We start from the raw sequence: 23,546 nt of genomic DNA, 5'->3' as shown, positions 1-23,546 counted from the left end.
CGTTGTGCATGGAAAGTTGGCCTCATCAAAGGAACATTTTCCTTTATTTGAGAGTTTGCTTATAATCGAGTTATTCATAGAACTACTGGCATGACTTTATTTGAAGTGTTGTATGATTTTAATGCCCTAACCACACTTAAATCTCAATACTCTTTCTCAAGATGTTGTCTTAAGCTTATATTGGAGCAAAAGAGTGGAAGCCATGAAGAAACTTCATGAGAAGGTTAACCTAGAAAAAAAGAACCAGACGTTAGCCAAAAAGGCAAACAAGGGTCGCAAGAATTTTGTGCTAGAATCGAGAGACTGGGTGATAATAATTGGGTTACCAGAATAAACGAGGAAATATTGCAGAAGCGAAATTATAATGATCAAAGATAGAAATTAAAACGTATGTGACATTTAACAATAAAATCACCAATTTCCATTTTCAAGATAAAGTGCTAAGAATCCTCATTGATTATAGTATTCAAAATTAGCGGATTAAGACTAATTATGATTCTAATAGAGTAAATTCAAGAACTTCAACAAAAAAGAGATCTAGACTCCTTACGAAGAAATTAGAGGCAACAATTAGTATAAGAATAATCAAATTCTTTAATTTACGAATAGAAACTAAAGATATCAAATTAAGAAATACCTCTCAAATGTTTTAAGATAAATCTAGTCACAACACACAATGGTGTAAAGAAGAAAAACCTCTCAAATAATATTAATCATTTCTTTTTCTTCCAAATAATAAAATCAACCCCTATATGTAAGGAAAACCTATCCCAAATAGAATAGGATTTCAATCCTACCTTTGTGGAAACTTTTAAACTAGGAAAACATTAAACTGTGAAACTTTTAAACTAGGTTTGAAAAGCAAATGGTGTAAGACAATTACACTTATCTTGGGGTAGAGAAGTTGTTTTCGATAGAACCTATGCCCGATAATCAAGTGATTCTAGGATAAAAATAAACCTAGAAGAAACCTGTGAAATCAAACTCAAGGAAAGCAAACTGTTAGTTCAAATGGTTGCATACGCTACATAGAAGATGCATACTCCTATTGAATGCTTTTCTAATTCTGTTTTACCCTTTCTCTGGAAAAATTATTTTTTAATAAACATTCATGATACAACAATCTTCACAGTTCCATTGTCCTGTACACATGGGGAACATGACACACTAAATGCCAAACAAACAAAAAAATAAAACACGATATAGGGTTAATATGAGGCTTTTAACTGTTAGCATGACTTCCTGATCAGTTAAGGATATTTTATGCCCCCAGGTTTACCTCCCTTTTACCTAAGGCTAATTTCTTAGCATAATCCCCCATTACTTCAAGCTTATAGTATGCTACACATATACTTATTGCATTTATTCTGTCAAACGTGCATCACCTCGCTACATCACCTCGCTATATTATTTCTGATAGTATTCTCGTTATGGATAAAATGTCTATAGGAGTTTTGATAGACCAATCATACACTGATGTGAATTTATTAGTTTATGCAATTTTATATCCTCACATGTATGATAGTGGAGCTTAAACGTTACAGGACACCCCCGTTATAGTTGTCACATTCTGAACATTTTCACTTGTATACAACATTAATCAATCACATTTTAAATGGTATTGCACAAACGCCTCAGGGGCAAAGAAAATGAATCGACTACTCTTTTATGCACAAGTTTCATGCTAATTCCACAACACATAGTCAAAGATGCTGCAAGATCTATTAGTCCCTTAAATACATTTCCCCTTATAATAAAATCACAAAAAAACACTAAATTCCCTTGATAATAATAAAATTTGCATAGCAATACCACAAAAGAAATATAACCAACAAATTTAGGCACACGAAACACCACAAATTGACTATATAATCAACAACATAAAGGTGCATAAATAACCTCCACAATACTAACCTTTGATAAAGTCCTATAGAAGGCCACGCATTCCAGGAAACCAACAAGCTAAAAGCCCAATGTCACCTTAGGTTATTATACCCAACTTCCCAATATGGGAAACTAACATGTATATGACCGCATTGACTGATGCAATTCGGATTGCACCAAGGGAATTCACTCGAAGCCAAGCTCCAGACCTTCAAATGAGGTTTGTTTACGAAGTTAAAGGTTCTTGTGCTCATGTTGATTGCAAAGAAGGGGTTACATGCATAAACGATCTCTTGGGGAAGTGAGGGGAAGATAGTTGACGAAACTACCACTTTAGGTGAGTAAGAGCCATTCAGCTACTCGCCAAATGTTTTCAGAAGTCTTTAAAGAAGGGTCATCTCGTAGAACCATTTGGAGACTCACCGAATCCCTTAGGCGAGCATGACCCAGCTCGTTCTTTACCTTTTTGGTCTAGTTTTAGGACTCTTATGAAATAAATGCCCGAAACTATTATTTGCTATTTGAGTTCTAATTTACGTAGACTGTTTTGAATATTGTTGTTTTTAAATTCTTGTATGAGTGTTCAGAGTTTGGTACAAGCTTGGGTTGACTATTGCTTAGAAATGTGGGCTGCATGGTGAATTCGATTCCCTTGAGGTCTTGGTAAGAGCTAGGTTCTTCTTGTAGAACTAATGAATTGAGGTCTTAAGGTTTGAAAAGGCTTTTGTAATTAATATCCTAGGAGACCCTTTCAATGATTATATTGAAGCAAATCAGATTATCATCGATACTTTCCCTTGACAAAATGGTGGAGAAAAGCAGGTCCTTTCCTCCATCGACCTTGACAAAAGCGAAGAGCGTGGTAAGGAGGAACTTCAATTTGAGGACACAATTGATTAAGATTTCATGTCAGTAATACATATTAATGGCAGAGGAGATTTAATCCAACATGTAGAGAGTAAGGAAATAAATTGGGGCACTAAATAAAGAAGAAGTTATCCCCCTGAATTCAACAGATTTAACTACCAAAATGGATCCAGATAATCACACGATTGTCTCCTTTTGGGTTAGAATGAATGTTCTCAAATTGGCTAAAGAATTTGGGGTACATTGTAACTACTCTGAGGAGTTAGCTAAGGAATTGTTCATGAAGATAGATGGGAAGAGGCAAAAACCCATTTAAGTAGTCAAGGATATGATTCCATTGACTCCCAAATATAACGGATCAAAGGAACTGAAGAGGTTAGAATCGAGAAACAGTTTCAGCTACGACATAAGAAGCGGGGGGATGAGGGACATACCATTGTCCAAATTAATGAATGTTAACATCATATCTTGGAACATGAGGGATCTCAGTGATTCCAGGAAGAGACTCTTGATTAAAAGTTTGTAACATAATTGGAAAGCTGATGTTTTCTACTTTCCAGAGACGAATTACAAGGGGATATAAGGGAGATCATTAGATATTTATGGTCGAATAAATTGGTTAAATACGTGCAACTAGAAGCCAGTACATAAGAGGGAACATAATTATAATGTGGGATAGGAAAATATACGAGACAGGTACATACTATATAACTTGTAAATTTGTGGGCCAAACTCAGGACCTCAATTGGCATATGACAGGATTTTATGCTCCTTATAGTAGTAGATAAGAAAGGGAGGAGGTTAGCAGGAACTATGGTCTATAACAGATTTTTTCAGAGGTCCTTGGGTGGTGGTGGGATATTTTAACACTGTTAGATTTACTTAAAGGTGTGGATGGATTGACATTAAATATAGGATTGTTTTTGTACGTGATCTCCGAACTGTTCAAGATATAATAAAGCCATGATGGATTTTTTAGAGTTTATCGAGTGTAGGAGCTAGTGGGCTTACAATTTAGCAGGGAACAAGTATACTTGGAAGGAAGGGGAAGGCCATGATGTTGCAACCATATTAGACAGAAGCATGGGAAAACTCTTTTAGGAACATTAACCAATCACTCGTACATAGAGTAACATTGGACCACTGTCCCCTAATTCTAGAATGTGGAAATTGGGTGAGATCAAATTCTTTCTTCAAATTAAAGAATTGGTGGCCGCAGAAAGAAAATTTCAAAGAGAAAGGAAATATATGGTTGGAATCTTACAATTGCAGAGGTAGACCAGATTATATTTTACCTGACTAACTCAAAAATTGGAAAAGCAAGCTAAAAAGAGTGGAGTAGGACTAGCCAAGGAAATTTAGGACAACGAAAACAGAGTATCCCAAGTCAGTTAGCAGAGCTTGTGGTAATACAAGACCAGAGACAATTATCTGATGATGATATCTACCAATGAACAACTCTCACTGTGGAGTTTGAGGAAAATGTAAAAAAGGAGGAGGTAGCATGAATAAAAAGGTCCATAGCTATATGGTTGAAAGAAGTTAACAAAAGAGAGTTTTTCCACAGAACTACAAAGTGTCACAAAAGATATAATAATATAGAAAAACTTCTAGTGGATGGTGAGTCCAAAGGAGACTTATTAGTGATCAGGGGGAAATCATCAAATTTTATCAAAAGTTGTGTACAAAATTGAGGGACAAGGCACATGGGCCAGATGGATTCACCGTGGCATTCTTAACCAATTGTTGGGAAATAGTAAGTAAAGAAGTAGCAACATCTCAAAACTTCCATATTCAGAACATTTTTGAAAGAAGCTTCAATGACACCTTCATAGCCTTGATCCCAAAAGAATTGGGGGCCAAAGAACTCAAAGACTTAAGGCTTATTAGCTTAATAGGTAGCATATATAAGATCATCTTAAAATTGTTGACTGAGAGACTGAAAAAAATTCTTTCAAAACTGGTAAATAAAAATCAGATGGCATTTATCTAAGGGAAGGTCGATCATGGGTTTGCATCAAAAGAACAATCACTGTGGAAAGATACACTAAGTCTTGATATGGAATGGAGACAAAGTGGATCAGCAACATAGCAACAGGAATGTATGGCCAAGATTTATAAACAAGTGCACAATTAAGATAAGAGATGCTGGAAAACCATATGGCAGTGGAGTGTTTAGGATAATCAGGAATGTATGGCCAAGATATAATAAACAAGTGCACAATTAAGATAAGAGATGCTGGAAAACCTCTATTTTGGGAGGAAGTTTTGGTGGGATAGGCTTTACTTAATGATAGTTTCCCTGGCCTATTCAGCTTGAGTTTACATAAAGTGGTCACTGTCAAAGAAATAAGAGATGCTCATGGTTGGATTTTGAGGTTCAAAAGACCTTTAAATGATTGGGAGGTGAGTAGAATGATTGAATTTCTAAATATCTTCGTAGGTGAATAGAATGGTTGAATCTCTAAAGATCTTTGAACTGTACAAGTAACAATAAAGAAAAACTGTTATGGGCTCCAGATACACATAGGAGATTCTCAGCTTGAACAACATATCGAAACTAACAGAGAGATCACACTCAATCAAGCTACTGGTCATGGAAAATGATCTAGAATGTGAAGGTGCCCCAGAAGGTGGCATGTTTTACATGGATCTTAGCAAAATAGGTTGTTCTCACGCAGGATAACCAATTGAAGAATGGCCTGGATTTGTGCTTTAAATGTTTTTTGTTAATGTGTGACAGATTCAATAATTATCTCTTTTTACAGTATAAGGAGAGGTGAAACTTTGGAAATTTTCACCAATAAAAGTGGAATCAGTTGGTCTATGAAATGAAACATAAAGGAGTGTTGGCATGTTGGGATCGGGTAGGAAATCAGTTAGGTCACAGGGAGATACAAAAGATTGTCCCAGCTTGCATTTTGTGGACTTTATGGCTGGAAAGGAATCAGGGATGTTTTGCGAACAAGAGCCTCTATGGAGACAGATGAAGGTGAAATGTTTAGATCTTTTATATTTTTGGTGTAAACATGAATATTCATCTTCATGAAAAAATAAGAATATCCCTAGTATCTTAAAGTATTTAATAGGTTCATAGGAAAACAACGACAAATTGTTATTCTGATTTTAAGTATTACTGTAATATTTCCTAAGTATTCGTGTGTTTATAATCGATGTTATCTCTTCTCAAAAAACTAAGGAACTTCTAAAACTACGAAAACTTTAAACTAAGAAACTTTTAAAATAGCAAGTTTTGACTTTAAGCGTTTAGCTTTTTTGACTGTTTTATTGGGCTTCATTTGGCCCGATCTTCTTTCTTTTGGTCTTAAATTTTGACACCTCTTTCGTTATAAACATATTCCTATTTTTGTATTGCTGCCCGTCAAATTTAGTACCAGTAGGGCACATGGATGCTATCAGTGTGTGCGGGTGCATCTTCAGAACGGGCGATTTCCCGCTCCTCGGAATACAAAGTTGATGCAAGAGGTGATGGTCCCTTCCAAGTGCTTGAAAAGTCAATGAAAATGCATACAAAATTGACCTTCTGTCACATCAGAGAAGCATCTCCTAGGCGTAAACGGTGTCGTCGTCCTCAAAGAGAATTAAGACTAACCTATTAGCATTCCTCATAACATATCATAAGTTAAGTTGAAGAAAGTTTAAAACTTTTCATCTACTTTTACATTTAGGTTAACATAGACCTCTCGCTTAGACATAATATCCATTTATAGGTAGTTTTCATAGACTCCTCGCATAGGAAGCACTACATAGGCTTCTACTTTCATTTCACATATATAATAAAGGAACATAATCTCATAGGAAGTCTAAGATAAGTCTCATATTAAACCATCTAGAATGCGTACAACATTTGGGCATAGCCCATACTTTATTACAACAAAAGTCACATATAGTCTTATACAACAATTGTCTTCGAATGAAAGAGAATGAACTAAATTGTCTATAAGACTAAACAACATCAATAGCTAGATATTGACATCATCCTCGGAAAGTGAGGACCTATCGAACTTGGAGAATGAGAATACAAGTCTTCTTCAATGGCCTTCTAGAATCTCAATGGCCGGAACCTACATTTTTAGAAAACATGAGACATGGATTAGTACATCACTAGTACTAAGTATAGGAATATTCACATAAAACATTTGAAACATTCATGAAAAGGACCATTTCTTTAGAAAACATGCTAAGTCATTATAAAACCTTTTATGCACATACAAGAGAGCATATACAACATAAGGATCACAATAACACAAGTCATGTTAATAATCAATATAACTCAACAGAAGAACCATATCAAACTAACAAGTTTAATAGTTCACATTAACATGAGTACATAATACCCTTATAAACAATAATATCCCAAGCTTACGAGTAATGCTTTTGTGAAGCCCCATAACCCCACACAACCAAGTAAACAAGATATGGATCATAAGTAATTCTTTCCTACACAATACATATCTGCATAGATAGTCATAACTACACATAGCAATTTAGACCAACATCATGTTCATCAATACAGTCATCATCATGTAAGAGTAACATCATATAAAGTCAAAATCAATATATTTAATAACATCATACACAAGGAAAACCTCCTAGGACTCCTCTTAGAGCCAACTTTTGCAATGTCTAGGTAGATTCACATACCCTCCTACCTATACTAAGTCAAACCCCTTAAGTCACCCTAGTTGGTGTTCACTTTGTCGCTTCATATTACTTTCGGGAACAATTGGCTTAACTGACATAGACCATGTGAGATAAACATGGAATCCGATGTGATGAACCCTACACCAAAAGAAGGTTCTCTACTTGCCAAGGTAGAACTAAAACATTAGCATAGGTTTGTAGTTGGATCCACTAGCTAGTCTTTCTTTGGGGGCAACATAGTTAAGGAACTAGGAGATATGTCTTGAACCCTTCAAATGCCCATTAGCATTGGAACCCTCATCTCATGAGAAACCATAGGGTGAATGTCCCTCCAATGGGAGTTAATACCTTATGTGGAACTATAGGGTGAATCATTCTCTATGGGAATTCAACACCTCTCATTGTCAAGTTTACTCAGTGCTAAGCTAAAGTCCCTTTTGAAATGTCTTTAAGCCTTTATTATTAATCATTGCTTAGTTTAGGTCATAGGAGACTAATCCCTTGTATATAATCATCATTAGGTCAATAGGAATTGCATGAGAACATCCTTTCAGTGCAACCCTCATATGTGAGATTAGCAGATCATCATCATCATGTCATAATAAGTCACATAGGCAATTTATAACAAACCTTATATCATTAGATATTAAGCATAATCTAACAATCACATAAGTAAGACATTTCAATTTCATCATTATACCAACACCAACTTAATCCAATCATAAGACATGATTCAATGGAACTTCATCACCAATTACAAGCCATCAAAACTGAAGTGAAGGTTTAAGATCACAAAGTCTTACTAATTTTCCTTCAAAAGTCATAATGATTGGTCTTGCCCTCAACCTATCCAATTTCATCCATCAATAGGTGTAATAATATCATACGATAGTAATTAACACAAGAACTAGGTCAATTGTATCATCAATATACAAGTTAACATCAATTCATAACCTAGGGTTAGGGGAAATAGGGTTCATCAAGAATTCATTATGAATTAGATCTAATCCCAACAACACATGACCCTAAGAAGTCCATTAATGAATTAGAATAGTTAAGACAAGTCTAACAATTAATACATTTATCAATTCCCATCAATTCGTAAGCTAGATCTAAGAATTGGGGAATTTAGGAAAGGGATATGATACACACCGAATCCCCTCAATTGACATCAATTACTCAAAAACATACACCCAATTAGCCATTGTTAATCTCAATCAATCACCAATTTCAAGTTTAGAGTAAAACCCATTTGTAGAAGAAAACCCTTGGAATTGGGTGATTTAGAAATCAATTCTGAAAGAACCTCTTGAGGAAAGGAATCCCAAGAGTGAAGAACCCATATCTTAATGAAGCTTTGTCAAAAAGTTGAGAACTTGATCTTCTTCTCCAAGCTTCCTTGATCCTTCAATGGAGGTTGAGTTGAGAGAGAAAGTAGAGAAATGTGAAAGCTTTTGGATTTTGATTTGGTGATTTGATAGTCTAAAACCAATATATACTCGTCCCTAAATTACCCAAAAGACCCCTCACTTAAATGTGTAGCAGCCCGTCTTAAGCGTATGCTTGTTTTATTCTTGTGATACCCTTGGCCTTATAGTATAGGTTAGGGACCATGTTCCTTATATGATTACGTTTGGTTTAAACTAGCTAGAAAGTGATATATCTTTCCATGCACGTTTCAGTGTATTTACTATATGTTGACTTCACTGGATATATTTAAACTACAGATAGTAAGGTGGTAATTGAGCTTAAATTTGAAAGTTCAGTTGTATGTTGAAGCAAAATCATGTAATATTTATAAACTGGAATAAAACAATTGAGCTTGCTTGTCTTTATTAAGCTAGCAGTTGCATCACCTACTTGAGCTATATCGATATTGTTAAAGGGCCCAAGCTTGATGGACAAGATTTAGAATTATAGTAATAGGCTCAGTTGAAGCCCAAGCCAAATTAAAGAAAATAAAAATGAAAGAAAGCTCAGCAGCCAAATCTTTCAAGGCCTAATATAGATAAAGCCCAAGTGAAAGCAACTAGGTGCATCACCTAGTTTGACCTTTTTAGTTGCTTGATGTGCATAAGCAGGTGCATCACCTACTTGACTAATTAGTGGTAGCTTCTTGTTATTGCCACGGTAGATTGCTGAACTAAGATAGTGCATTCCCAGTTTCCAAAAGAGGTAGTCCTTGAATGGAAAGGTAAATATTTGGGCGCCAAAAGGTAAATTTATTTTTTATCTTAAGGTTAAGAAGATAGGATACATATGACATCTGGTTAGAGTGAAAAATATAGATGCGGAGCCACCAATCTTTCAATCAATTACGGTGGTAAATGAATTTCTAGATGTGTTTCCTGAAGATCTTTCAGGTTTGCCTATAGAACTAGAAGTAGAGTTTGGTATTGATATGTTTCTAGATACTCAACCTATCTCAATTCCTCCATATAGAATGGCTCCGGCAAAATTACTAGAGTAGAAGGACCAATTAAAAGACTTATTAGAAAAAGAATTCATAACGCCTAGTATGTTCCCATGGGTAGAACCAGGTTTATTTGTATGCAAAAAAGATGGCTCATTAAGAATGTGTACGACTACCGGTAGTTGAATAATGTAACAATTAAGAACAAATATCCCCTCCCTAGAATTGATGATTTGTTTGATCAATTACAAGGTGCTAGTTGTTTTTCAAAGATCGACATGAGGTCAGGTTATCACCAAGGGATAGTCAATGACAAAGATATACCCAAGACAGCTTTCTGAACACGGTATGGTCATTTTGAGTTATTAGTCATGTCATTCGGGCAAACAAATGCACCAGCAGCTCTTATGGATTTGATGAATAGGGTGTTCAAGAATTTTTAGATGTCTTCGTGATAGTGTTCATAGATGACAGTTTGTTCTACTCAAGATCGGAAGAGGATCATGCTAATCACTTGCGGCAGGTTTTACAAATTCTTCGTGATCGTAAACAATATGCAAAGTTCTCTAAATGTGAGTTCTGGTTGAATTATGTGGCATTCCTAGGTCATATCGTATCCGAGGAAGGAATAAGGGTTGATAACCAGAAAATAGAAGCTGTGAAAAACTGGCTAAGACATACAACGACTACGGAGATCCTAGTTTTCTTTAATTGGCAGCTTATTACAGAAGGTTCATTGAAGGATTCGCTTCCATTGTTGCACCCTTAACAAAGATAACACACAAAGAAACTAAGTTTCAATGGAGTGACGAATGTGAAAGAAGCTTCAGAGATATGAAGAGTAAATTAACTTCAACACTTGTGTTGGTACTTCCAAAAGGCACAGAAGGCTATGTAGCGTATTGTGATCCTTCAGGAGTTGGCTTAGGTTGTGTATTAATGAAACACGGTAAGGTTATTGGTTATGGCTCAAGGCAGCTGCGACCACATGAGAAAAATTATCCAACCCACGATCTAAGCTAGCAGCAAGTTCTTATGGGCAGTATGTGGAACGACAAGGAATAACAAATGATCTATGCCAACTAGCTAGATTGGGGGTTTGCCTTCTTGAATCTCAAGATGAAGGGGTTATTGTGCGAAATAAGGCAGAATCCTCATTAGTAGTGGAAGTGAAAGAGAAGCAGTACAATAATCCTATTTTTTACAGCTTAAGGATACTATACAACATGTTATGACAAAGGCATTTGACGTTTCACAAGAGGGAGTACTTCGATGTCAAAACAGATTGTGTGTACCTAATATAGAAGAACTAAGAAAGGGGATCATGATGGAAATACATCATTCAAGATACTCTGTTCATCCGGGGTCAACTAAAATGTATCATGACTTTAAAGAAATGGATTGGTGGGGGAACATGAAGAGGAAAATTGCAGAATTCGTGGCTCAATGTCAAAATTATGAACAGGTAAAAGTAGAACCAGAGGCCTGGAGGTTATATGAAACGTATAGAACTTGTGATTTGGAAATGGGACATGATCAACATGGATATTGCCATTGGTTTGCCTCGCTCATTCAAGAAGTTTGATTTCATGTGGGTAATAGTCGACACACTCAAAGCAGTGTACTTTTTGCCGGTGGAGACTACTTATACAGCTGAAGAGTATGCAAGGTTGTACATTAAAGTGATAGTTTGACTACATGGAGTGCCAATCTCTATAATATCTGATAGAGGAGCTGAGTTCAGTACAAATTTTTGGAATTCGTTTCAAAAGAGTTTGGAAACACAAGTGAATTTAAGTACAACATTTCACCCTCAAACAAATGGCCAGGCAAAAAGTACAATTCAGACTCTTGAGGATATGCTGTGAGCTTGTATATTAGATTTCAAGGGTAGCTGGGATGATCACCTACAACTTATTGAATTTGATTATAACAATAGTTACCATTCGAGCATAAAATTGGAATATTATGAAGCCTTATATGGTCGAAAGTGTAGACCACCAATTGGCTGGTACGAAATAGGTGAAACAGCCTTATTTGGGCCAGATATTGTTCATCAAGCTATGGAAAAAGTAAAAGTGATACAGCAACGGCTAAAACAGCTCAAAGTTGACATAAATCATAGGTGGATATTAGAAGGAGAGGACTAAAAATTTCTATAGGGGATTGGGTGTTCTTGAAGATGTCTCCAATGAAAGCGGTAATGAGGTTTGGTAAAAAAGGAAAGTTGAGTCCACCATATATCGGATCATATAAGATTATTCGAATATTCGGCCAAGTGTCCTATGAGTTAGAGCTACCACAAGACTTTCAGCAGTTCATCTGGTGTTCCATATCTCAATGCTACGAAAATGTATAGGTGACCTATCTCGTATTACTCCTACTGAAGATGTACAGGTTATGGGAGATCTCACTTATGAAGAAGTATCCATTGCTATTCAGGATCGACAAGTTAGGGAGTTAAGAAATAAAGAGGTAGCTTCTATAAAAGTTTTATGGAGGAACCAACAAGTAGAAGAAGTTATATGGGAAGCGGAAGAAGCAATGTAATTGAAGTATCCTCATCTCATTCAAATCAAAGTGAAAGATGAAAATGCTTAGTTTATGTGCCGACAAGTAAGTATACCTCTATATGTATTATGTGATTAACAGTAGTACTAACTTAGGCTTGAATCATTTTATGCTGGATAACTATGGTACCATTCGAGGACGAATGTTTTCAGGGGGGGAGGATGTAACGGCCCGTGTTAGCGTATGCTTGTTATATTCTTGTGATACTGTTGGCCTTATAGTATAGATTAGGGACCATACTTCTTATATGATTAGTGTTGGTTTAAACTAGCCGGAAAGTGATGTATCATGCCATGCACGTTTCAGCGTGTTCACTGTAAGTTGACTCTGTCGGATGTAATTAAACTAGAGATAGTAAGGTGGTAATTGAGCTTAAATTTGAAAGTTAAGTTCTACGTTGAACCAAAAGAATGTAATATTCATAAAATGGAATAAAATAATTGAGCTACTTGCTTAGCTTTATTAAGCTAGCAGTTGCATAACCTACTTGAGCTATATGGATATTGTTTAAGGGCCCAAGCTTGATGGACCAGATTTAGAATTATAGTAATGGCCTAACTTGAAGTCCAAACCTTTTAAAAGAAAATAAAAAGGAAAGAAATCCCAGCAGCCAAATCTGTCAAGTCCCAATATGGATATAGCCTAAGTGAAAGCAACTAGGTGCATCACCTAGTTTGACCTTTTGGGCTGCTTGATGTGCATAAGCAGGTGCATCACCTACTTGACCAATAAGTGGCTGAAAATTAACCCCCCACCCCCCCCCCCACCCAAAAAAAAGAGGTTCTAGTGGATATTCTTGTGGTCATTAAAGCTCCTTATATATATCCAATATGAGCAGATATTCTTCACCCATTTTAACACATAAAAATAAGAAATAACTCCAGCTCTCTTTCTCTTTTCTCTTAAAGATTAAACGAGCAACCTTAAATTTTTCTAGGGTTCTTGAAGGTTTGCTTATATCTGCAAACCAATGTAAGTGAAAACTCATAAATTTAGCTTAATTCTCCCATGGATGATTAGGAAAACATGTTATTCATGTTCTAATATAACTACAAAGGCAGAATATTTTCGAGCAACTACTGCTCACTTCCTTAGTTAATAAAATACATTTGTTTCTTCTTTGGTTTAAGTGTGAATGGAAGCTAAAGTCCTAAAAGAATTTAAGTTATAAGGAGAAGTTCCAAAAATTGAGGTAAGGCGACTGCTCCATCTTGTCTTCATTATGTATGAGTTTGAGTGAGGATTTAGTGGTGTGCTGTCATGAAGACCTCAAGGGGGTTGAGTTCAATAATTGGTTTTATGATAAAGAATATTTGGATTTATTCCATGTGTATTACTGTTGGCACAACTTGGTTGATCTTGGGAAAAGGATGTATAATGTATGTGATGGACAAGAATGAGGGCGTGGTGATACACATTATTTTAAGGGTTGTAAGGGCTCAAAAATTCGAAAATCATTTCTATTTTGATCATTCCTTAGATTCTGTTGAATTGTATCGAATCCATTTTCTATTTTAAAGCGAACACTTAATATCTGTCAAAGTTAGCTACTGTTTTACGAGGCTCACGGTGTGATAGCTTTTTAATTTTTGTTTACCATGACTTAAATTTAAAATTAAAGCCAAAAAGGGGTGGCTAAATCGTGATAGTATATCAGTCAGACGATAAGGTATGTAAGGTTATTCGATTCTATATCCCTTAGGCATGAAATCTGATAGTTGCGATTAATACCAATGAAGTTCATCTCATGAGTTCTATTCCTGGAAAAGTAAACATAGTGGCAGTGTACTATATCCAAATACTTTCCAAAAGTTTTTCCCTCTCCGTAGTGCAAAGAATTACTTCATTATATGTTCACATTATTATACTTGTGTATCTATCCTCCCATGTGCTGGTATAGAAATGGTATTTGTAAAAGCAAGTTTGGTGAATCCTCCTCTTTGTTGTTTGAAGTCAATTGTGTCATTAAGCTCTTGAAGTAATGTGTTGATGTTAGATAGATCCTTATGTAATTGCTATTGCCTTGAAGTATTATTTTCATGTCTTCTATTACTGGTCCATACTTCCATATCTCCAACATGATTATGACCTTCAAAGTAACATCTCAAAAGAGTTGCGATTATCCAAAGAACAATCCCAAAAGAGTTATGAACTTATAAACACAACTGAACCATGTACATACGTCTACAAAGCCTCTAAAAGATTGAAAACTAGAGTAGGTTACGACAGACCCTCCCTTACCCTTAACTACGATACAATACCAAAATAAAATAACCAAGGACTCATTAGAGCTCCGAATAAACCTGGAGCTCAGCAAAAGTATCTGTGGGTCGTATGCTCCTATTATGGAGGTCTACTAACCGGAGTATCTGCGCTTGCAATGTTAAATGTAGCGTCCCCAGCGAGGCACGTCATTACGAAATAAATAGATTGAATATGTTAGGAAATATAGAATATGTAGTACGAGGGCTCAAATGAAATCAAGTATCAACATATGAGTGCATATATCAGATGAGAAGACCACCTTTGCTTACTCTTGTGAGATAATGTAAGTTACGTTGTTTTCTTTACTTTTGTTTACGTTATAATCTTTGTAAGGCATGTGATACAAGTGACCAGCTGATATGTGGTAGAAGAGGATGACCCATAATAGGCATATTAATCCCTGGGATGCGGTCCTCATAATTACACAATTTGGGATCGGCCAATTCTAGGCTTTAACCCTTGAGCTGCCACCCTTGTATACTAATAGGGATCAGCCCATGCTAGGCTTTCGCCCCTGAGCTGCCACCCTTATGTACCAGTTGGGATTGTCCCATGCTAAGCTTTCTCCCCAGGGCTGCCACCCGTAATTATATAGATTTCTTCACTTATGGGATTGTTCTTTGGATAATCGCAACTCTTTTGAGATGTTACTTTGAAGGTCATAATCATTTTGAAGATGTGGAAGTACGGACCAGTAATAGAAGACATGAAAATAATACTTCAAGGCAATAGCAATTACATAAGGATCTATCTAACATCAACACGTTATTTAAGAGATTAATTACACAATTGACTTCAAACAACAAAGAGGAGGATTCACCAGACATGCTTTTGCAAATACCATTTCTATACCAGCATATGTGGGGATAATTACACAAGTATAAAATAGTGAACATATCATGAAGTAGTTCTCTGCACTACGGAGAGGGGGGAATATTGATAGCTTTTTGGAGATAGTACGCTGCCACTATGTTTCCTTTTCTAGGAATAGAACTTATGAGATTCACTTCATTGGAATTATTTGCAAGTATCATATTTCATGCCAAAGGTTGCATACCTTATCCTCTGACCGATATAACTATCTCATTCAGCCTCCCCTTTTCGGTTTTAATCCACAATTTAAGTTATGGTAGACTAAAATATGCAGCTATCACACCGTCATCCTCGTGAAATATTATCTAACTTTAACAGATAATGAACCCATCCAGCCCTTAACATAATGTGTATCACCACACCTTTATTCTATGTCCAACACATACAGTATATATCCTTTCCCCAAGATCAAACAAGTTGCACCAACAATAATACACATAGAACAGCCCCAAATATTCTTCATCATACAACCAATTATTATATTCACCACCCCCTTGAGTTCTTCATTATAGCACACCCCTAATTCCTCACTCAAACTCATACACAAGGAAGACAAAAAAAATGGGGCAGTCACCTTACCTCAATTTCTGCAACTTCTCCTTGTAACTTGACTTCTTCTAGAACTTCAGCTTCCGTTCACACTTAAACCAAAGAAGAAGGAAAAGGTCTCTTAATAAATAAGGAAGTAAGCATTAGCTTCTTGAAATTTTCAGCTTTTGTATTTATACTTGAGCATGATAACATGTTTTTCTAACCACCCATCGGAGAATTAAGCAAAATCCAAGTGTTTTCACTTACCTTGGTTTGCAGATATGAGGGTTTCTTCAAGAACCTCAGAACAACTGAAAATTGTTGTTTTAATCTTGAAGAGAAAAGAGAGAGAGAGAGCTGGACATAATTCTCAATATTATGTATTAAAATGGGTGAATAAAATCTGCTCATATTGGATATATATGGAGCTTTATTGACCACATAAATATCCTCTAGAACCTTCTTTTTGGCGGGACCATTTTCAGAAACTAATTGGTCAAGTAATTGACGCACCTGCTTATGCACATCAAGCAGCTGAAAAGGTCAAACTAGGTGATGCACCTAGTTGCTTTCACTTGGGCTTTATCTATATTGTGAGTTGGAAGATTTTGTTGTTGGGCTTTCTTTAATTTTTATTTTCTTTTAATAGGCTTGGACTTCAATTGAGGCCATTACTATAATTTTAAATCTGGTCCATCAAGCTTGGGCCCTTTAACAATATCCATATAACTTAAGTAGGTGATGCAACTCCTACCTTAATAAAGGCATGCACCTCAATTAATTTATTCCATTTTATCAATAGTAAATCCTTTTGCTTCAACTTAGAACTTAACTTTCAAATTTAAGCTCAATTACCACCTTTACTATCTCTAGTTTAAATACATCCTGCGGAGTCAACTTACAGTAAACATGCTGAAACGTGCATTGCATGATACATCACTTTCCGGCTAGTTTTAACCAACACTAATCATATAAGAAACGTTATTCCTCACCTAAACTATAAGGCCAACAGTATTACATGAATAGAACAAGCATATGCATAAGACGGGCTGCTACACTCTTGGGGAAAGGAATGCCAAGGGTGTATAACACGTACCTTAATGAAGATTAATGCACTAAATTGAAGTGACATTTAGAGAAATTCGTGTTCTTGTTCAAGCTTTCTTGCTTCTTCAATGGAGAATTTAGTGAGAGAGAAAGTACAGAGAGATGAGAGTTTTTGGGTTTTGTTTTGGGAATTTTGTTTAGGTGAGTGAAAAATGACTCAAAACTGACCCTCAGTATATATATAATTACCCCCTAAATTACCCAAAACACCCCTCACTTAATTGGGTCTTTTTTGTGACGTTAAAATGCTTAAAATACGATTTCAATGAATCGGGGAAATTGCTCCGCATCGCAAGGCTAATTTCTGATTTTATTTTAAAAATATGATTTGATACAGTGGACCTCGTGGCGTGCATGCATTGTGAGGAAAATTTTTCCTAAGCTCGTCTTTGCTGTGAGACGCGCAGCAACCCTCTGAATCTTGCTGAACGCAAGCTGCTTTGGCAGCCTGTCTACCCATGTTGGGGTTCTCTTCAAGGACCCTTCTGATGGTCCTTGGGGAGTCGTTATTGAATGTTTAGACCCTATATACTATATTCTTCCTATTTAAAGTCCTTTTACTAGTTTTAGACTTCATTTGACCCTCCCAATTCTTTACCAAGCATAGGGATATCAACTAGTTTAATTTAGCTAGTTTCAAGACGTCATGGACGTTTCTTGATGCCTTGACTCTAAAACTTCCTAAATTTTTTAAACATTATATTAGGCTTAGACACAATGTTGTAAAGTTTAATTCATCTTGTGAGGCTCTAGCTTAGGTTATGAACTTTCGGAGTGTTACGTTATCCCCCCCTTTAGGAACATTCGTCCCTGAATGACACTAAAATATTTTGTAGGAAGAGGTTAGACTCAAGACTAGCAGCATAACCAACAACATGCATATAATCATCATGAATCACAGCTCATAGGAGTACTTTACAACTCTATTCAACACATATCATGGCATTACACATAGCAATTCAAATCACAAGTTATTTCACATAAGAGCTCAACTTTCATAACACATGTGAGGAAATACCTTCTCAACACCAAATCATATGCTAAAAATGACACCAAAGTTTTACCATTGCTATTTTTCTCAAGACAACATCAATAGACCAAAAATCTCACGAAGGAAAAAGCATATATTTCACATAAGTGCAAGTTAACACAAAAAGCTTCTTTCATAAAACTCATTTTGACACAACCTTTATCAAAATATGCACATCTTTTCAATACAAGTTATTATTTTCATTATTAATAAGAACAAGTGACCTTAATAAGCAAAGATATTAGGATAAGGGGACTTCATGCCGGGCTCGACTTCCCATGTTGCTCCCTCAACTAGATGATTTTTCCATAACAACTTTACGGAAGCCACCTCCTTGTTCGTCAACCTGTTCATTTGTCTATCAAGGATTTCAACAGGAACCTCCTCATAGGGGAGGTTCTCTTCCATACTTAGACCCTCAATAGGAAGTATGGACTCAGGATCACCAATACACTTCTTAAGCATGGATACATGGAAAACTGGATGAACCGAAGCTAATTCACTAGGTAACCTTAACTCATATGCAACCTTTCCAACCCTTTGCAAAATTTTATAGGGACCCACATAACGAGGACGCAATTTTCCTTTCTTGACAAATTTCACCACTTGTTTCATGGGTAAAATTTTTAGATATATCTTATACCCTTTTTAAATTCTAAGTCCCTTCTCCTATGGTCGGCATGAGACTTTTGCCGACTATAGGCTGTTTTCGATCGGTTCTTATTATATGAACTTTCTCCAAAGTCTTATAAATCAATTTGGTACCCAAGAGTGAAGATTCACCCACTTCAAACCATCCAATTGGAGATCTACATCTCCTACCATACAAGGCTCCGAAAGGAGACATAGATATAGATGAATAGTAACTATTATTGTACGAAAACTCAACCAAAAGCAAATGTCAATCCTAATTTCCCTTGAAATCAATGATGCCAGCTATAAACATATCCTCAAGGGTTTGAATAGTGTGCTCTGCCTGACCATCCGTTTGGGGATGAAAAGTGGTGTTTAGCTTCACCTTGGTACCCAACCCTTTTTGGAACGACCTCCAAAACCTAGATGTGAATTGTGCAACTCTAACCGATATGATGGATAATGGAATACCATGGTGTCACACAATCTCATCTCTGAATATTCTTGCATAACTTTCCGCCGAGTATGTGGTTTTGACGCGAATAAAATGAGCGGATTTTGTCAACCTATCCACAACCACCCAATAGAATCATGTTACTTTTGTGTCCGAGAGTGTCCTACCACGAAATCCATGTTTATGTCTTCCAACTTCCAAGTGGGAACTTGTATTTCTTGAAGTAAAACACTTGGCTTTTTGTGCTCGGCTTCAGTTGTTTGCAATTTGGACATTTTTCAACAAATTCCGCTATGTCCGCTTTTAAGACTTCCCACCAAAACACTTGTATAAGGTCATGATACATCTTTGTAAAACCCGGATGGATGGAATAACGGGAACCATAAACTTCCTCAAGAATCCGTTTTCTCAAGTCATCCACATTGGGCACAGATAACCTTCCTTGATACCTCAATAGACCATCCCCCCTAAGAAGAATGACTCATTAAGCTTACAAAGAACCGACTCCTTTAACTCCATCAATGGTTGATAAACGTGTTGCTTAGACTTTACCTCAACCACCAAAGACAATTCGGTGTTATGAAGGACCATAAAGCTACCATTTGGAGAATCTTCCAATCTAACACCCAAAAGAGCCGACCTATGAACATCTTTCACTAGGTCTTTCTTGGCTTCTTCTACATGAGATACACTACCCATGGTCATATGACTTAGAGCATCCACAACCACATTGGCCTTGTCGGGGTGGAAGAAAACACTCATGTAATTATCCTCAATAAATCCAACCACTTTCTTTGTCGGAGATTTAACTCCTTTTGAGTAAACATAAATTGAAGATTCTTGTGGTCGATATACACATCAACATGAACACCATACAAGTAATGACTCCATATTTTCAAAGAAAATACCATGACCGCTAATTCAAGATCATGAGTTGGGTAGTTCTTCTCATGCACCTTTTGTTGTCTAGAATAATAAGCTACTACTTTCCCATGTTGCATAAGCACACAACCTAAACCACTAGGTATGCATCACAATATACAACAAAGCCCTTGGTACTCTCCGATAATGTAAACACCGAAGCGTAGGTAAGACTATCTTTCAAGATTTAGAATCTTCTTTCACATGCATCCGACCACTCAAATTTCACACTCTTTTGGGTCAAGGTAGTCAAGGGAGATGCAATGGACACAAAACCATCCACAAACCTTTTATAGTATCCCGCTAGACCCAAAAAGCTTCTAATGTTGATTAGAGTGAATAAACTAGGACATTTCTTGACCGCCTTGATTTTCCGTGGATAAATGCCAACACCCTTACTAGAGATGATATGACCAAGAAATGTCACCGACCTCAACCAAAACTTGCATTTGCTATACTTGCTAATAATTGGTTTTTCTTAAGCACTTGCAACACCACTCTCAAATGATTCATGTTTTCACCCTTATTTTTCGAATATATTATGATGTCGTCAATGAAGACAATGACAAATAAATGTAGGTAACTTCAAAACACCTTATTCGTGAGATCCATAAATGCTGCCGGGGCATTAGTGGGAGACTAAATGACATTACTATAAACTCATAGTGACCATATCTAGTTTGTTATGTCGTTTTTGGTATATCCTCACCTCTCACCCTAAGTTGGTGATACTACAACCTCAAGTCAATCTTAGAAAAGTAGCTTTACCCTTGGAATTTATCAAACAAGTTGCCAATCCGAGGGAGATGATACTTGTTCTTAGTAGTGACTTTATTGAGTTTGCCATAATCAATGAACATTCTAAAGGACCCATCCTTCTTCTTCACAAACAATACCGGAACACCCCCATGGAGAAATACTAGGTCTAATGAAGCCTTTATCTAGTAAGTCTTTTAGCTTATCCTTCAACTTTTTCAATTCGGCCAGAGCCATCCGATAAGGAGGAACTGAAATGGGGTTGGTATCCAATAGCAAGCAATACGAAAATCATTTTCCCATTTGGGAGGAATATCAGGAAAAACATCAGGAAAGACCTCCAGAAATTCCCTTACTACGGGGAATGACTCAATGGAAGGAACTTTGGAGTCTAAATCTTTGACTCATGCAATGTAGTATAGACACCCTTTAGAGATCACTTTACAAGCTTTTAGACAAGAAATGGGACAACCTCTAGGAATAGAATTTTCCCCCTTCCACTCTAAGACGGGTTCATTTGGATAATTGAACTTGAAAATTCTTGTTCTACAATCAATGGAAGCAAAATAATCGTCCAACCAATCCATTCACAAAATGACATCATAATCAACCATATCAAGTTCTACTAATTCAACATGAGTAACTCTATTGGGAAACATTATAGGAAAATTTCTATATACCCTCTTTGCAACCATCCAATCACCTACCGGGGTAGTTACCATGAATGGTTAATTTAAGACATCGAAAATATCAAACTTACTAGCTATCAAGGGAATAAAAAAAGATAATCTACCACCCGGGTCAAGTAAAGCAGAAACATCAATAGAGAAGACTTGTATCATACAAGTCACCACATCGGGAAAATTGTCTTGTTCACCCCTAGAGCGGAGAGCATAAAACGATTTTTCTTTGGAGCATCAACATTAGAAACACTTGCTTGAGCTTTCCCACTACCCTTGTTTTGACCTTTCAGGTTTGGGAAATCCCCCACCTTATGGGCACGCTTACCAAAACTAAAGCAATTGTCTGTCCTAATGAGGCAATCACCATAATGCTTTTTTCCACACATTACACAAGTTGGCTTCTTGTTTGGTGTTTGAGGCTTAGAGTTAGACACCCTATCATCATGAGCCTTAGGGAACTCTGAAGGAACTTGATTTGAGAACTTCTTTTTGAACCTTTCTTTGTCTTGGATATTAAGCCTACCCTTTGAAGAACCACCATCATATGACCTTGCTCTATTGACTTCTCTACTCTTCTTCTTAACCCTTGCCTCCTCCACTTGTTGAGCATGAACCATGAAATGAGAAACATTTATATTACCATGTAGCACAGCCGAACCACATTCTTCATCTAAGTAATTAGACGCTCCTATCACAAAGTGGCTCATCTCATTCCTCGGGTCTATAACAAAAGAAGGAGCATATTTTGACAACTTAGTAAATTTAAAAAAGAAGTCAAGCACACTCATACCTCCTTGATGAAGGTTGATGAACATCTTACCTTCCCTCTTTACCTATCAAGAAAAGCCTTCTTGAAAATCTCCAATGTTACTGGACCACCCCTCAAAGGCCTATTGTCTCTCCATTGGATGTACCACGTTTGGGCCACATCCTTGTGTTGGTAGGTGGCTAACTCGGCCTTTTCACAAATAGTCAACCCCATAGCATAGAGGATTTTGTAGACTTCATCAATGAACTCTTGGGGGTCTTCTTCCACCTTGGACCCATAGAAAGTAGGGGGATTCATCCTTATTAAATCCCTCAAGCGGGAGGCCAAGGTGCTAACATATTTGTTTCCTAGGGGTACTACCCGATTAGCTTGGGACGTCATGGCTTGATCTTGAGTAGTGACGGCTTGCGCATGAGTAGTAATGATTTGGACCATTTGCAGAATGGCTTCCCTTATGTCCCCATCCGACAAGGCCGGAGGATTGGCTGGAGCATGATCATCATTAGCAAGTTCTTCAAGAGGAGGATCTTGATTGCCATGGGGACGAACTCCCGTATTAGCAATATCTTCATCAAGTCTTCGTGTGACTGCCCTTCGAGTATTATACCTATAACCACAATGCATGGTTAAGGTGAAATCACACATAAAGTAGACTCTAGAGGCACAACATTGGATTTCCAAGAAAATAAAAACTTCCTAAGCATTATATAGCTTCTCACTCATAAGTGTGGCACGCTTCATAATTATGAATAAGAACCTACATTGACATGGTTTAATGAGACATCCATCATACATATATTCAACCTCATGCTCTGATACCAAGTTTGTCACATCCATTGAGTACCCCCTAGAAGTAATCGGTGTCGTCGTCCTCGAAAAGGACTAAGACTAACCTCTTAGCATACATCATTACATTTCATATGTTAAATTAGCGGAAAATTTAAAACATTGTAACTACTTCTACATTTAGGTGTACTTAGACCTCTCGCTTATTCGTAATATATATTTAGCGAGTATACATAGACTCCTCATATAAGAAGATTACATGGTCTTCTACTTTTGTTTCACATAGATAATATGGCTATATATATATATATATATATATATATATATATATATATATA

At 36.6% G+C, this 23,546-nt stretch overlaps 2 long non-coding RNA genes across 2 annotated transcripts in view; both read right to left on the bottom strand.

Moving 5' to 3' along the window:
* Positions 1-6,564: 6,564 nt before the first annotated feature.
* Positions 6,565-23,546, bottom strand: part of LOC114074800 — a 20,979-nt gene continuing 3,997 nt past the window's right edge. Inside the window, exon 2 of the long non-coding RNA XR_003575082.1 lies at positions 6,565-6,836. This is a non-coding gene — a long non-coding RNA (uncharacterized LOC114074800). The remainder of the gene's footprint in view (positions 6,837-23,546) is intronic.
* Positions 14,071-16,449, bottom strand: LOC114074799. Its single transcript, XR_003575081.1, has 2 exons — positions 16,337-16,449; positions 14,071-16,179 (listed from the first exon to the last, which is right to left on the bottom strand). It is a non-coding gene; the product is annotated as an uncharacterized LOC114074799 (long non-coding RNA).

Source organism: Solanum pennellii, chromosome 11 (genome assembly GCF_001406875.1).
Source record: "Solanum pennellii chromosome 11, SPENNV200".
Lineage (NCBI taxonomy): Eukaryota > Viridiplantae > Streptophyta > Magnoliopsida > Solanales > Solanaceae > Solanum > Solanum pennellii.
Note: the sequence above shows the minus strand (reverse complement) of the source record. Positions and strands in the feature narration are given on the sequence as shown.